Genomic DNA, 16531 nt, shown 5'->3' on the forward strand with positions numbered 1-16531 from the left:
CCGAATGTTTATAGCAGCAATGTCTACAATAGCCAGACTATGGAAAGAACCTAGATGTCCATCAACAGATGAATGGATCAAGAAGATGTGGTATATATACACAATGGAATACTATGCAGCCATCAAAAGAAATGAAATCTTGCCATTTGCGACGATGTGGATGGAACTAGAGCGTATCATGCTTAGTGAAATAAGTCAATCGGAGAAAGACAACTATCATATGATCTCCCTGATATGAGGACATGGAGAAGCAACATGGGGGGGTAGGGGGATAGGAGAAGAGTAAATGAAACAAGATGGGATTGGGAGGGAGACAAACCATAAATGACTCTTAATCTCACAAAACAAACTGGGGGTTGCTGCGGGGAGGTGGGATTGGGGGAGGGGGAGCGGGCTATGGACATTGGGGAGGGGAAGCGAACCATAAGAGACTATGGACTCTGAAAAACAACCTGAGGGTTTTGAAGGGTCAGGGGTGGGAGGTTGGGGCAACCTGAGGGTTTTGAAGGGTCAGGGGTGGGAGGTTGGGGGAACAGGTGGTGGGTAATGGAGAGGGCACGTTTTGCATGGAGCACTGGGTGTTGTGCAAAAAGAATGAATACTGTTACGCTGAAAAAATAAATAAAATGAGAAAAAAAAAAAAAAAAAAAAAAAAAAGAAGACATCCAGATGGCCAACAGACACATGAAAAAGTGCTCCACGTCACTCGGCATCAGGGAAATACAAATCAAAACCACAATGAGATATCACCTCACACCAGTCAGAATGGCTAAAATGAACAAGTCAGGAAATGACAGATGCTGGAGAGGATGTGGAGAAAGGGGAACCCTCCTCCACTGTTGGTGGGAATGCAAGCTGGTGCAACCACTCTGGAAAACAGCATGGAGGTTCCTCAAAATGTTGAAAATAGAACTACCCTATGACCCAGCAATTGCACTACTGGGTATTTACCCTAAAGATACAAACATAGTGATCCGAAGGGGCACGTGTACCCGAATGTTTATAGCAGCAATGTCTACAATAGCCAGACTATGGAAAGAACCTAGATGTCCATCAACAGATGAATGGATAAAGAAGATGTGGTATATATACACAATGGAATACTATGCAGCCATCAAAAGAAATGAAATCTTGCCATTTGCGACGACATGGATGGAACTAGAGCGTATCATGCTTAGTGAAATAAGTCAATCAGAAAAAGATAACTATGATATGATCTCCCTTATATGAGGATGTGGAGATGCAACATGGGGGGTTAGGGGCATAGGAGAAGAATAAATTAAACAATATGGGATTGGGAGGGAGACAAACCATATATGACTCTTAATCTCACAAAACAAACTGGGGGTTGCTGGGGGGGACCTGGGTTTGGGAGAGGGGGAGGGAGTTATGGACATTGGGGAGGGTGTGTGCTATCGTGAGTTCTGTGAAGTGTGTAAACCTGGTGATTCACAGACCTCTACCCCTGGGGATAAAAATACATTATATGTTTATTAAAGAAAAAGGATGAATACCCAACTTTTGTAGCAACATGAATGGGACTGGAGGTGATTGTGCTGAGTGAAATAAGTCAAGAAGAGAGAGTCAAGTATCATATGGTTTCACTTATTTGTGGAGCATAACAAATGACATGGAGGACATTGGGAGATGGAGAGGAGAAGGAAGTTGGGGGAAATTGGAAGGGGAGGCGAACCATGAGAGACTATGGACTCTGAGAAACAACCTTGTGGTTTTGAAGGGGTGGGTGTGGGAGGTTGTGGGAACCAGGTTGTGGGTAATAGGGAGGGCACGTGTTGCATGGAGCACTGGGTGTTGTGCAAATACAATGAATACTGTTACTCTGAAAAAATAAATTAATTAATTAAAAAAAATGTTAGTCTTACATGCTCAATATGACCCCCTTACAACATCAGAATACAGAACTGGCTGAAAACTCAAGGATTTGACTGTTTTCCAAAGAAAAAGTGGGAATGTAGGTTCCTGATTAGCCAGAGGAACTGTAAACCCCAGATATAGGGGCAGGCCAGGCCAGATAGCCATATCCAATCAGTGGGGTGTGTATATATTAACTGTGGTGAGTTGAAATCTCATTGGCCACCTGTATGTGGGCCGGGCTCAACCACCTCTATAAAGGTTAGTCTGTGAGGCTGGGCGGGGGGAGAAGTAGGAGGAGTTAGAATAGCTGTCGGAGAAGTAGGAGGCGTTAGAATGGCAGTTAGAATACCAGTTAGAATAGCCGTTAGAGTAGCTGTTAAAGTAGCCTTTGGGAGCCGTTAGAATAGCCGTTAGGGTAGCCTTTGGGAGCCATTAGGGTAGTCATAGGCGTGGTAGTGTCAGGGTCGTTGGGAGTGTTGGAGCTTCAAGATCATCGGGAGCAGCATTGCTGCAAGCAGCCTCACTGCCTCAATCCTCAGCCTCGCTGGAGTGGCCTCACCTGGGCGGCCTTGCTGGAGGAGCGTCATTCCAGGGAGCGGCCTCATTGGCATGGGCCTCATCATCGAGTGGCCTTCTCCAGAGCGGCCTCTTCATCATTGGAAGCGGCCTCCTCTGGGGAGTGGCCTTGTTGGAGTGGCCTCATGGGGAGCAGAGTCTGTGTCATCAGGGTTGTCATCCTCGTCGTCCTCCTCATCCTCACCTCTTTGTCATTGGGAGCAGTGTCCTCGTCGTCATCGCCTGTACATAAGAGATGGCCCTGACTGGTCGTTTTGGTTTCTGATGCTTGGTGTGAAATAAAGCTTTGCTTGATTTTCACTTTGTGTCAGTCTCGTTCCTTTGATCACGGACCCTAAGACCGCCCAAACAGGGATTCCAGAGACGGGTTCTGGGTCCGAGCCCCTGGAGAACCTCACCCAAGTTTAGGATTTGGCCCTAGGGGCATGGCAGTCCCGCTCTGTGGGATCCTGGTCCAGCTCCCGAGGGGTCTTGTGAGGGTCACAATGCCTGTTTATGCAAAATGCGGTCCTCCTGTGTGGGTGTGGTCTCATGGGCCATGCAGCTGCCTCTGACGCTGAGGGATGGACAACCATCCCACCAGCCAGGTTCTCTGCCCTGGCAAAGGAGGAGTACTCTTTTGTGCTTCAGGTTACCCCATATGCAGGAATTTGAGCTATGGTCTAGCGACAGATGCCTGAATACCCAGGTTGCTTTGAGATGACAGCCTCGGGCCTCGGTTACTCCCACCTTCAGTATATGGGGCCCACTATCTTTGTGACGAACAGGAGGTCAGGACTCAGGCTGTTTCATACAGAGCAGTAGTGCACCGTGTGGCCTGTGATATTAGGATGCCATCGAGGGCCGTGCAGGTGCATCCTTCTGTGGGGTTTCTGGGAAGACGCATAGGACACTTCTTCTTTCTGGTAGGCAGACAGAAGACTGCGTTGTGGCTCCAGAATTCCCAGTCTGGAGGGCCCAAGAGTGTGAGGACGGAAATCAGAAAACACAAGTGATGGTTCAGTTCAGTGCCCAGTGCATGGCAGTTCCCATGTGCGGGGGCTGATTCGAGATTTCCAGCACCTGAGTAAGGGGGAATGTCACATGTCCTCTCACCCTGGAGTTTGTGTCAATGATGCCGATAAATGGAGGGGTGGCCTCAATAGGCCCCATGGACATTTTCCCACGCTGGGACTTGTGAACTGCTCCAAACAGCAAGGTGTCCTTCTGGGGGATAGGGGGAGTCCGGGTAGAGAGCTTCAGGGTCCCCCATATTAAAAGATTGGATAGCAGAGCTCTCAGCATGAATGCCTGGAAAACCCACCTCGCATTGCTATTGCAGGCAAGGAACAGGGCAGGTTCATTCTGCTTTCTCTGGGGCGAGCTACCAAGGGGACTGAGTTTAAAAGGCATCTGATGCTGAGGGTCACAATGCAGGTTTGTGTCCAGTGCAACCTTCAAATGTGGCTGTGGTCTCAGGGCCCATGCAGGATTCTACTACCCTGAGGTTTTGATAATGCTCCAAATAGCAATGTTTCCTTCTAGGAATTGGAGGTGTTGTGCTCTGTGGTTCAGGAATTCTCCAAATGTTGGTATTTGGGACCCGGCCTCTGCGGAAAGATGTCTGAAAACCTAAGCAAGGGTTCCGATTAGAGCTTAAGTGCATATCAGCTTCAATGTTCTTTCTCTGGGCCCATTTGCATGGGTTTCTGGCAGGTGGTTATTGCTCAGGGTGTGTCATACTGCGCATTTTTGTCCAGAGCATCCAACAAAATTGGGGTGGCCTTTGGAGCTTGCAGGTTTCTCCTAAACTTGAGGTTTCTTGAAGCTCTATAGGACCCAGCTTCCCTCTGGAGTCCAGGCCCACTTCTGTGGTGTGTCTATGGCAAACCCAGCCTGGAGGCTTTATGGGGAAGGAGTCTGGGACAGAAGTATGAAAGCACCAGCTGAGGTTAGGATTAGTGCCAGAGGTATGTCCGATCTGCTGACCCTGCAGCGAGCTCCTAGGGATGTTACATTAGGGGGAGTGAGAAGCGGAAGCTCAGGCTTTTGCCTCTGGTTTTGGTATATAGGACGGCCGCAGAATATAGGGGTGGCTTCATAAGGCCATGAAAGATCCTCCCTCTTTTGGGGTTTTACACAACTCCAAATTGCATGGAGTCATTGTGGGGGAAAGAAGGAATCCTGATATCTGTTTCAGCGGTCCCCATAAGGAGGGGTTCAAGAGCTGGGCTCTGTGTATGGGTGTCTGGAAACCCAAAATTGGGTTAGGATTTGGGCCTAGGGTCACAAAGGCCTAGGGGCATGGCAGGTCCGATCTGGTGGATAGGCGGCCAGCTACCTGGGTGGCTGAGAGGAGGTCATTACTCAGGCTATGGCAGACAGAACACTAGTGCACAGGGTGGCCTATCATCATTTGGGGTTTTTGTGGAAACCTATAGGGCAATTTTTCCTTCTAGTGGGCAAGCAGAGTGCTGCATTGTGGCTCCAGAATTCCCAGTCTGGAGGGCTTGTGGGCCAGGAGTGTGAGGACCAAAGTCTGAAAACACAAGCTAGGGTTACTTTTAGTGTAGATGGCTCTGCAGCCCCAATCTGCAGAGGGTGAGGCATGATCTCCAGCACCTGAAGTAAGGGCGAGAGCCGGATGTTTGCTCAGGCTGGAGTTTGTGTCCATGATGGCTGCTGAATGGAACAGTGGCCTCATGAGGCCATGGAGGTTTTCCCAATCTGGGGGTTGTTGCTCTCAAACAGCAAGGTTTCCTCCTGCAGGCAGATGGAGTCCTGTTTGATGGCTCAAGTGTCCCCATATGGAAAGAGAGCAGGATTCTATTTTTGGATGCCTGGAAACCCCACCTTGAATTTCCAGTGGTGCCTAGGAACAAGACAGCTTGGATCTCCTGGCTCTGGAGCTAGGCACCTCCCAGCTCCCAATAGTTTGGTGTCATTCTAGGGAATGTTAGTTTCCTTTTTTTCTGTCTCAGTGGTCCCCTAAGAAGAGGAATTCCAAGACAGGGCTCTGGGTATGGACGCCTGGAAATCTCCACCTTGGTTTAGGATTTGGATCTAGGAGAAGTGCAAGCCCGGTATGCGGGCACATGTTCTGGCTACCGAGGGCCTTATATGAAATGGGAGCTCAGGCTGAGTGTCACAATGTGTGTTTGTGCCAATGTGGTCCTCAAGAGTGGGCGTGGCCTCATGGGCCCTGCAGGTTTCCTCTGCTTTGACGGTTTTACACCCTTCCCAACAGCAAGGTTTCCTGCCAGGGGAAAGGAGAAGTTCTGTTTTCTGCATTAGTTTCCTCCATATGCAGGCATCTGAGATAAGGTCTAGGGACAGATGCCTGAAAACCAAGGCTGGGTAGAGATGACAGCCTAGGGCCATGGCAAGTCTGTTCTGCTGGATATGTGGCCAGCTGTCTGGGTTGTTGATGGGAGGCCTTGGCTCAGTCTGTGTCAGACAGAGCAGTAGTACACAGGGCAGCCTATGGTACTGGGTGTCGTTGGGGGCTGTGCAGGTTGATCCTCATTTGGGGTATTTGGGTAACCCCACAGGGCAGCCTATGATACTGGGGTGTCTTCGGGGGCTGTGCAGGTTGATCCTCATTTGGGGTATTTGGGTAACCCCACAGGGCAGTTTTTTCTTCTGCTGGGCAGGCAGAGTGCTGCGTTGTGGCTCCAAAATTAGTATGCAGATTATTATTTCTATTGGGAGGACTACTTGATTGTCTACTTCTAATTGTCATAGTTCTCCAGGATTTAGCTCTTCAGTTGGATTAATATAGGCATCAAAGTGTAAGTCTTCATAATCTGTGTACTCATAACTTCAGTATCATTGGTGACCCATAGTTTATGCGGTCAAGGAAGGATTATTGATTGCATCTATTATACAGATGATTCTTTGTGAAGGTAAAGCAATTAAAATTAAAATGATAGCAGGTAGGATAGTTCATACTCTTTCAACTTCTTGAGTGTTGATAGTGCTGGTATGTGTTAGCTTAGTAGTTAGTATTTTTTTTTAAGATTTTTATTTATTTCTTTGACAAACAGAGATCACAAGTAGGCAGAGAAGCAGGGAGAGAGAGAGGAGGAAGCAGGCTCCCTGCCGAGCAGAGAGCCCGATGTGGGGCTCGATCCCAGGACCCTGAGATCATGACCTGAGCTGAAGGCAGAGGCTTAACCCACTGAGCCACCCAGGCGTCCCATAGTTTAGTAGTTAGTATTAATGAAATGATGTAGACACCAAGAGAGCTGATTAAGAATATGATTATTAATGTATGGTCATGGAAATGTAATAGTTCTTCTATAATAGAGGAGGTTGCATCTTGAAGGCCTATTTGGAAAGGGTACACCATAGAGATATAAAGGAGTTCCAGCTATAATTTGACTTTGACAAAGTCATGTAATTTTTACTAGTATCTCTTTATTGAGAAAGACTAGTGGTTAGGATATTGGCTTGAGACCAATTCTACGGGGTTCTATTCCTTCCTTTCTTATTTTGGTAATACTTAGGTAGGATCTTCGAATGTGTGATATGGAAGAGGGCATCCATGTAATCATTCAATGTTTGTTGAAGTAAGTTCTCCTATTATCACCTCTTGTTTGGATGCGAAGGCTTCTCAGATTATGAAGATTATTAATAATACTCCATTAATGAGATAAATGAACCCATGGAAGACACCATGTTTCATGTTGTATAAGCATCTGGATAATCGGAGTATCATCAAGTTATTCCTGAGAGGCCTAGGAAATGTTGAGAAAAATGTTATATTTACTTCTACGAATATAATTGTAAAGTGAATTTTTGTTCAAAAAGCATTTAGTGTGTATCCTGTGAACAGTGGGAATCAATGGACAAACCCGCCTATGATTGCAAACACTCCCCCCATTGAAAGGACATAATGGAATTGTGCTACTATGTAGTATGTGTCATGAAGAACAATATCTAATGATGAGTTCGATAATACAATACCTGTTAATCTGCCCACTGTGAAGAGAAAAATAAACCCTAGTGCTCATAATATAGCTGGCGATCATTAAATATTCCCCGCATGTAGAGTGGCCAGTCAGCTAAATACTTTTACTCCCATTGGAATTGCAATGATTATAGTAGCTGAGGTGAAGTATGCTCGTCTGCCGACATCCATTCCTATGATAAACATGTGATGGGCTTATATAATAAATCCTAAGTAACTGATAGATATCATTGCTCAGCCTATTCCTATGTAGCCAAATGGCTCTTTTTTTTTTTTTTCTTGAGTAATAGGTTATAACTTGTGAGATAATTTCAAATGCTGATAGAATTAGAATATATACTTCGGGATGTCCAAAAAATCAGAATGGGTGTTGATAGAGAATAGGGTCTCCTCCAGCTGGGTCAAAGAAGGTAGTATTTAGATTTCTGTCTGTGAGTACTATGGAAATACTGGCTGCTAGAACTGTTAATGATAAGAGTAGAAGTACAGCTGTGATCAGGACATATCATACGAATAGAGAAGTTTGATATTGTGATATTGCAGAGGGATGTATTTTGATTATGATAGTAATAAAGTTAATGGTTCCTAGGATGGATGAGACACCTGCCAGGTGTAGGGAGAAGACTATGACGTCTAGGGATGCTTCTGCATTTGCTAAGTTTCCTGCTAGAGGAGGGTACACAGTTCATCCTGTTCCTGCACCTGCTTCTACCATGGAAGAAGCTGGAAGGAGAAGAAAGGAGAGGGGAAGAAGTCAAAATCTTATATTATTTATTCGTGGAAATGCTATGTCAGGTGTGCCAGTTATTAAGGGTACTAATCAGTTTCTGAATCCTCCAATCATAATTGGCATTACTATAAAAACAATTATTACAAATGCATGGGCAGTTAAAAATACTTAGTATATTTGGTCATCTCCTAGTAGAGCACTTGGTTGGCCCAATTCAGTACGGATTAATAGGCTAAGAGCAGTGCCTACCATTCCAGCTCATGCACCAAATAAAAGGTAAAGGGTCTTTATGATTTGTGGACAATAGTCATAGCTTTATGAACATAGGTAAATGGCCGATAAAGGCATTAGACTGTAAATTGAAGAATGGGGGTTTGAGTCCTCTTTATGCCAAGTTCTGTGGTGAAATATTATGTTGAATTGCAAATTCAAAGCAGCAGCTTCAACCCTGCTAGTGCTTCTCACACCTTTTTTTTTTTCCTTCACAGCAGGAGGAGTAGATTAAAGCCAGTTGAGTAGGGTATTTAGCTCCTAACTAAAGTTTCGTGGGATGATAGCCCATCAGTCTCGAAAGGGCTTAGCTTAGTTAAAGTGATTTGCATTCAGTAGATGTGAGATATTATCTTGCAGTCCTTAAGGTGAGATTCAAGAGTTAAGTGAACAGCATTTACTTAGGGCTTTGAAGGCCCTTGGTGTTTTTAACCTAAACTGCTAGGACAGTGTTAGTATTATTGGGATTAATGGAAGTAATATGGTCGAAGTTACAATTAGTGGAGATAAAAGAATTACGGGGTTTTTGTGTGTTTTCGAATTGTTATTTTCTTTTTATGGTGTTTATTGAGGGGAATGTAGTTAGTGCTGTTGCGTGTGTTAACCGCATATAAAAGTGTAGGTTTAGTAGGGCCGTAATTGCTATAAATGTTGATATAACAATTATATTGTTTTTTGTGAGTTTGTAGATGATTATTCATTTAGGGATGAATCCTGAGAGGGGAGGTAGGACTCCTAGTGATAATATGATTCTTAGGATTAGTGAGGTAATTAGTGGGAGTTTGTTTCACATATGAGATAGTGATAGTGTGGTTGTAGATGAACTGAGTGCAAACAGTATGAATGTTCCAAGTGTTATTGTAATGTAGATTATGAGGTTTAATATTATTAGGGTAGGCTTATATGTTGTTACTGCAATCATTCATCCTATGTGGGCGATTGATGAGTATGCTAGGATTTTTCGTAGTTGTGTTTGGTTAAGGCCTCCTCAGCCTCCTGCTAGAATGGATATAATAGCTATGGCTACTAGTAAGTTTGGATTTATAGATGGAGAGATTTGGTATAGAATGGATAAGGGGATGATTTTTTGTCAGGTTAGTAGAATTATTCCTGATGATAGTGGGATTCCTTGGGTTACTTCAGGTACTCAGAAGTGGAAGTGTGATAGTCCTAATTTTATTGCCAGAGCTAGTGTTATGTTTGATGCAATTGAGTTAGGGGTATTTAGTATTGTTCATTGCCCTGTCAATAGTAGGTTAATAATAACTCCTAATATTAAGAGTATAGATGCAGAGGCTTGGGTAAGGAAATATTTTGTTGATGCTTCTATGGCTATGGATTGCATTCTTTATTAAAATGGGGATAATAGCTAGTATATTTATTTCGAATCCAATTCAGATTGTCAGTCATAAGAGCTTATTAGTACTATAATGTTTCCTGAAATTACAGGTGATATAATGATAGTAAGTATGGGGGGTTTAATTAGTATGGGAAGGGGATAAACCAACATTTCCGGGGTATGGGCCTGATAGCTTATTTAGCTGACCTTACTGTAGAATTTGTGGTGAGTTGGGTAGCACAAAGATTTTTTTTTAAAGATTTTATTTATTTATTTGACAGAGAGAGATCACAAGTAGGCAGAGAGGCAGACAGAGAGAGGAGGAAGCAGGCTCCCTGCGGAGCAGAGAGCCCGATGTGGGGCTCGATCCCAGGACCCTGAGATCATGACCTGAGCCGAAGGCAGCGGCTTAATCCACTGAGCCACCCAGGCGCCCCAAAGATTTTTGAGATCTTAAGATTAGGTTCAATTCCTGTAATTCTAGAAATAAGAGGGCTCGAACCTCTATAATCAAAGTAACTCTTTTGTCAGACATATTTCCTATTTTTGGGGAGGAATAGTTGCTGTTATAATGGGTAAGGCTACATGTCATATGCATAGGGCTAGTGTCAGGGGGAGACAGTTTTTTCATAATAAATGTGTGAGTTGGTCATAATGGAATCGTGAATAGGATGCTTGAATTCATAGGAAGGAAGTTCTTAGTAGAAGTGTTTTTATGGTAAATTTGATGGAGCATAGTTCTGGTAAGTATGGGGTGTGGAATGTACCAAAACACAATAGTTGTAAGGATATTCATTATAATAATGTTGGCATATTCAGCTAGGAAAAATAGGGTGAATGGTCCGACTGCCTATTTGATGTTGAATCTGGAGATTAATTCTGATTCTCCTTCTGTTAAGTCAAATGGGGCACGGCTGGTTTCTGCTAGGGTTGAGATAAATCATATTATAGCTAGGGATCATGCAGGGAGAATTTGTCATAAGTGTTCTTGTGTAGTAATAAATAGTAATAAGTGTGGATAGGGTAAAAGATCCATTTATTAATAATACTGATAGGAGGATAATGGATAGTGTGACTTCATAGGAAATTGTTTGGGCTACAGCTCAAAGGGCCCCAATTAGGGCATATTTTGAGTTTGAGGCTCATCCGGACCATAAAATAGAGTAAATAGCTAGGCTTGGTATTGCTAGTATGAATAGGATTCCTAGGTTTATATTGATGAGAGGGTAAGGTTTTGGTAATGGGACTCATATGTCTAGGGTTAGTGTTAGGGCTAGAAATGGGGCTATTACAAATATAGTGATAGATGATGTTAGGGGTGGTAAAGGTTCTTTAGTGAATAGTTTTATGGCATCTGCAATTGGTTGCAAGAGGCCATAGGGACCTACGATGTTTGGGCCTTTACGGAGTTGTATATGCCTTAGGATTTTTCATTCCACTAATGTTATAAAGGCTACAGCAGGTAGGATAGTCACAATTAGTGAAATGATATTAATTATAAACATAATTTTAGGAAGAAGATTTGACCTCTGAGGATAAAAGTTTAAGTTTTATGCAATTACTGGGCTCTGCCACCCTAAAAGCCCTATCTATAGGGCTGTGAAATGAAGGTGGACTATTAAGATTAAGATTATATCCTCTATTAGTCCTAAGGCATTCCGATAGAATAGGCCTTACTTCTCTGGTCCTTTCATACTGGGAGAAGTTGTTGTAATAGATAGAAAACGACCTGGATTTCTCTGGTCGGAACTCAGATCATGTAGGACTTTAATTGTTGGACAAACAAACATTTAATAGTGCTGCACCATTGGGATGTCCTGATCCAACATCGAGGTCATAAACCCTGTTGTTGATATGGACTCTCAAATAGGATTGTGCTGTTATCCCTAGGATAACTTGTTCCATTGATCAAATTTCTTGTGTCTATAAATGATACTATATTTCGACTGGTTCCTCTATATTTGTATCAGTTGGAGGTTATTTTATTCTCTGAGCTCACCCCAACCTAAATTGTTAATCCTTTAATAAGATTGTGTTATGCCTAATTGGTGATTAAATAGACTTATTATGGACTAGTTAATTGAAGCTCCATAGGGTCTTCTCATCTTATTAGTTTATTCCCGCCTCTTCATGGGAAGGTCAATTTCACTGATTGGAAGTAAGCGACAGTTAAACCCTCGTGTGGCCATTAATACAAGTCCTTATTTAGAGAACAAATGATTATGCTACTTTTGCATGGTCAGGATACTGCGACTGTATAACTAGTGTCACTGGGCAGGCAGTGCCTCCAATACTGGGCATGCTGGAGGTGGTGTTTTTGGTAAACAGGCAGGGTTTGTGTTTGACGAGTTCCTTTTACTTCTTTTAATTTTTCCTTGTTGCATACTTAACAATTGATTTGATAAGTGTTTTATTAGTAGTTTATTTTTATCATGTTGTTAACTATCAGTGGGTATTCATTTACTGTTATAAGCTTATTCAAGAAGAAATGTTTCTTGTTACTCATACTAGCATTATTGCTTCTATTATTACACAGATTAGCCCAGTAGTACGTTAGGAGTTGGTTTAAGATTTTTGGAATTAAGAGGGTTGGGTTGTTGACCTTGAAAGCTTTCTTAATTGGTGGCTGCTCTTAGGCCTAATGGTTTTATTTAACTTTACTCTCTAAGTAAGGTTGTATCCTTATTCTAAAAAGCTGTACCCTTTAAGATTATATTTTAAATTTACATTATAATTTTGGGATTTGTTGGGTAAATTTAAAGTTGAACTGAGATTCTATTCTGGGCAACCAGCTATCACCAGGGTTGTTGGGCTTTTCACCTCTACCTGTAAATCTTCTCACTATTTGCAACATAGGTGAGTTTATCCCTGTGGTTTGTTCATAGGTAGCTCATCTGGTTTGTGGGGATTTAGCTTAATATTTCTTTGCTAAATTATTCTAGATAGCTCATTATGCAAAATGTATAAGGGATGATCTTTGCTGTTTATTACTTTAAACTTTCTTTCATCATTCCCATATGGTACTTTCTCAATAGCTCCAAGTAAAATTTCTATCTCCTATACTATAATGATGTAATTGAATGTTTTGCTTAGAGGCTTATTGTAGTAGTTGAGTTAGTGGTTGGTTGGGCTAGTTTTGGTTCAATGTGGTCATTGGTGTATGAAATCTTCTGGGTATAAGCCAGATGCTTTAATTAAGCTACACTTTGATTTATCCAAGCTCACTTTCCAATATGCTTACCTTGTTATGACTTATCTCCTCTTGAGTTGGTTTAGTCTCTATTATGTAGTGTTTGTGTGTATTGCTTGAGGAGCATGATGGGCAGTGTGTGCATGCTTCATGGCCCTCTTCAATTAAGCTTTCTACTCTTAATTTACTACTAAATCCACCTTTAGTTTGTAGTTTTCATAAAAACTTTTGTGAGCATATTCTTGATTAGAAAATGTAGCCCATTTCTTCCCACTTCATGGTTTACACCTTGACCTAACTTTTAAATGTATAATTATTATGCTTACTTTTCTTCCTTTTGACGGTTTGCTGAAGATGTTGGTATATAGATTGACTTAACTAGAAGTGGTGAGGCTTATCGGGGTTTATCAATTATAGAACAGGCTCCTCTAGAGGGATGTAAAGCACCGCCATGTCCTTTGAGTTTTAAGCTGTTGCTAGTAGTTCACTGGCAGACAATTTTGTTGTACAAATTATTTATGTTTAGGGCTGAGCATAGTGGGGAATCTAATCCCAGTTTGGGTCTCAACTATCGTGTGGTCGGAAACAGTAAATTCACTTTCGTGGTATATTTTATGTTAACAGTAGCTTTTTACGGCTTGGTTCAATTTTAACTTTAGTGTGATGTAGTACTTAACATGTTTTATGCTGTGGGCCTATTAATTTGGGTTAATGTGACTGTGGTGGCTGGCACGAAATTTACCAACTCTTAATGTTAACATGACTTAGTCAAAGATTCGTTCATGGCTAAATTTCTGTCACTGCTGTATCCCGTGGGGGTGTGTTTGAACAAGGTGTTATGAGCTACTTATTTAATATTGTTGATACCCGCTCCTTTTTTAAAAATATTTTATTTATTTGACAGAGAGAAATCACAACTAGGCAGAGAGGCAGGCAGAGAGAGAGGAGGAAGCAGGCTCCCGACAAAGCAGAGAGCCTGATGTGGGGCTCAATCCCAGCTTTAACCCACTGAGCCACCCAGGCGCCCCAATACCCGCTCCTTTTAATCAGTTTAGGGATTTAGAGGGCATTTTCACTGGAATGTGGAGACTTGCATGTGTAATTCTGCTAATAATCAATAGGAAGGCTAGGACCAAACATTTATGTTTATGGAGTCTTATGACTCTTCTAAGCATTTTTAGTGCCTTGCTTTATTTAATAAGCTGCATTAACAGGTGTAGGATTAGATTATTTAATGTTAAGGTGTTTAGGAACAGTAATTTAATTATTAGTATTAAATATAAGTTCATGGGGGTATTAGATGTGGGGTATTACATCTATAGATAGCTTTCTTGAATAGAGTATTCTGGGTAAATTAGTGATAGAGATTAATGTATGGAGTATCAGTATAAGTGGCTTCTTATATATGTTGCATGTGCTTAGTTCTGTTTGGGGGGTTTTGCAGGACAATTTTAAGTGTTTGTATACTTTTGAAGTTATGGGGGAAAGGGAGTTTGATTTAGCTAGTTTCTATCTGTTGAATACACGTACGTGTGTACGTGTGTATGTGTGTGCGTGTATACATGTGTATGTCCTGTAACCTTTGACCGAATGACAACTTATGGTTGTGCGATGCAGATAAATGATGATGATTAAGCCCAGCTACAAGTTATTTGAATGTGACAAGGCCTATACAGCCATAGCTGAGTTGCATGACACCAAAGTTTTGTGTGATCATGGGATTATTAGTCATTGGTCCATTGAAATGTCCCATTTGAAGGGTTAGTAGGATTGGATTGAGGACTATCATGGCCCTGAAGTAAGGACCAGATGTCAGTATAGTTTCATTGTAGAAACCCCCACATTCAATGGGCCTGGAGCAAGAACAGGTACACATCATGCAAGGGTTGATGGTTTCTCAACACCTGGTGATCAAGCTCGTGTTCTAGGTGAGGTGCACGTATGTAAAATCAGTCATAGCATGTACATGCTTATATGCATGGCACAAACCATTAATACACCAAAAATACATATTGGGGAAGTACAGTAGATTTTTTAAATATATGAATTGAAATAATGAGAAATCAGGGAATAGTTTAGTTAGAATGTCAGCTTTGGGTGCTGATGGTGGGGCTATTACTTCTTCCTTGAGATTAGGGAGATGGAGTTCTCAATTTTTGGTTTACAAGAAGAAAGTAATTTTATACTACAAAGACTCTTCATTTTAATAAATTCTTCTCGATAATGTTGATCATTGTTAGAATTAGGAGGATTGTGAAGTAAAGGATTGAGGCTCACTGACCAATGGAGATGAAGGGGTGTTCTACTGGTTGAGCACCAATTCATGTTAAGGTAAGGAGATTAGCTACTAATAATCAAAATAGGCACTGGCTTAGTGGGCAGAATATCATAACTCATTGTTTTGAAATATGTAATACTGGAATAATGGCTAGGACTAGAATGGAGAAGACTAGGGCTAGTACTCCTCCTAGTTTATTAGGAATGGATCATAGGATTGTTTATGCAAATAAGAAATATCACTCGGGTTTGATATGGGGTGGTGTGTTAAGTGGGTTGGCAGGGATGTAGTTGTCAGGGTCCGCTACTAGGTCGGGTGAGAATAGTACTTGTATTACAAGTACTAGGATTAGGAATAGGGCACCTAGGATGTCTTTAATTGTGCAGTACGGGTGGAATGGAATTTTGTCCGAATCAGATGGGATTCTGGAAGGATTGTTGGATCCTGTTTCATGAAGAAATAGTAGATGAATTGCTGCTAGTGCTGAGGTGATGAATGGTAGGATAAAGTGGAAGGCAAATAATCATGTTAAGGTGGTTTTGTCTACTGAAAAACCTCCTCAGATTCACTCTACGAAGTTGGTTCCAATGTATGGGATGGTTAATAATAAGTTGGTAATTATGGTTGTGCCTCAAAAGGACATTTGTCCTCATGGTAAAACATAACATATGAATGTTGTTGCTATAACTGCCAATAGTAGGATAATGCCGGTGTTTCATGTTTCAGGGAGTATAAAATATCCATAGTATAGGCCTCATCCTGCATGTGGGAATAGGCAGATGAAGAATATGGAGGCTCCGTTGGCATGTATATATCGGATGATTCAGCTGTAATTGGCATCTCAACAGATGTGTGTATTTGATGAGAAGGCTGTGGTTGTGTCTGATGTGTAGTGTATAGCTAAGAATAAACCTGTAAGGAATTGAAGGATTAGGCAAATTCCGAGACAGGAGCCAAAATTTCATCATGCTGAGATGTTTGATGTTTGCAGTAGGTCGATAAATGAATTGTTGATAATTTTAGTTAGTGGGTGGGTCTTACGAATGTTGGTCATTAGTGTTCTTATAGTTGAAATACACTTATTTTTTTTCTGTGTGTTACCAGTCATGGTTAGATTCCATGTAGGAATAATGATGACATACAATGTATTCATTTTAAGTATTATTTTTGTAGTTAGTGTGAGGACAGAAATCTGAAAACAAAAGCTTGCATAATTTTTAGGGCCTAGGGCATGGCAGGCCCAAAATGCAGAGGCTGAGGTAAGAATCCCATCATCTTAAGTAAGGGCAAGGGTCAGACGTTCGCTCAGGTTCAAGTGTGTG

Source organism: Meles meles, unplaced genomic scaffold (genome assembly GCF_922984935.1).
Source record: "Meles meles unplaced genomic scaffold, mMelMel3.1 paternal haplotype, whole genome shotgun sequence".
Classification (NCBI taxonomy): Eukaryota; Metazoa; Chordata; class Mammalia; order Carnivora; family Mustelidae; genus Meles; species Meles meles.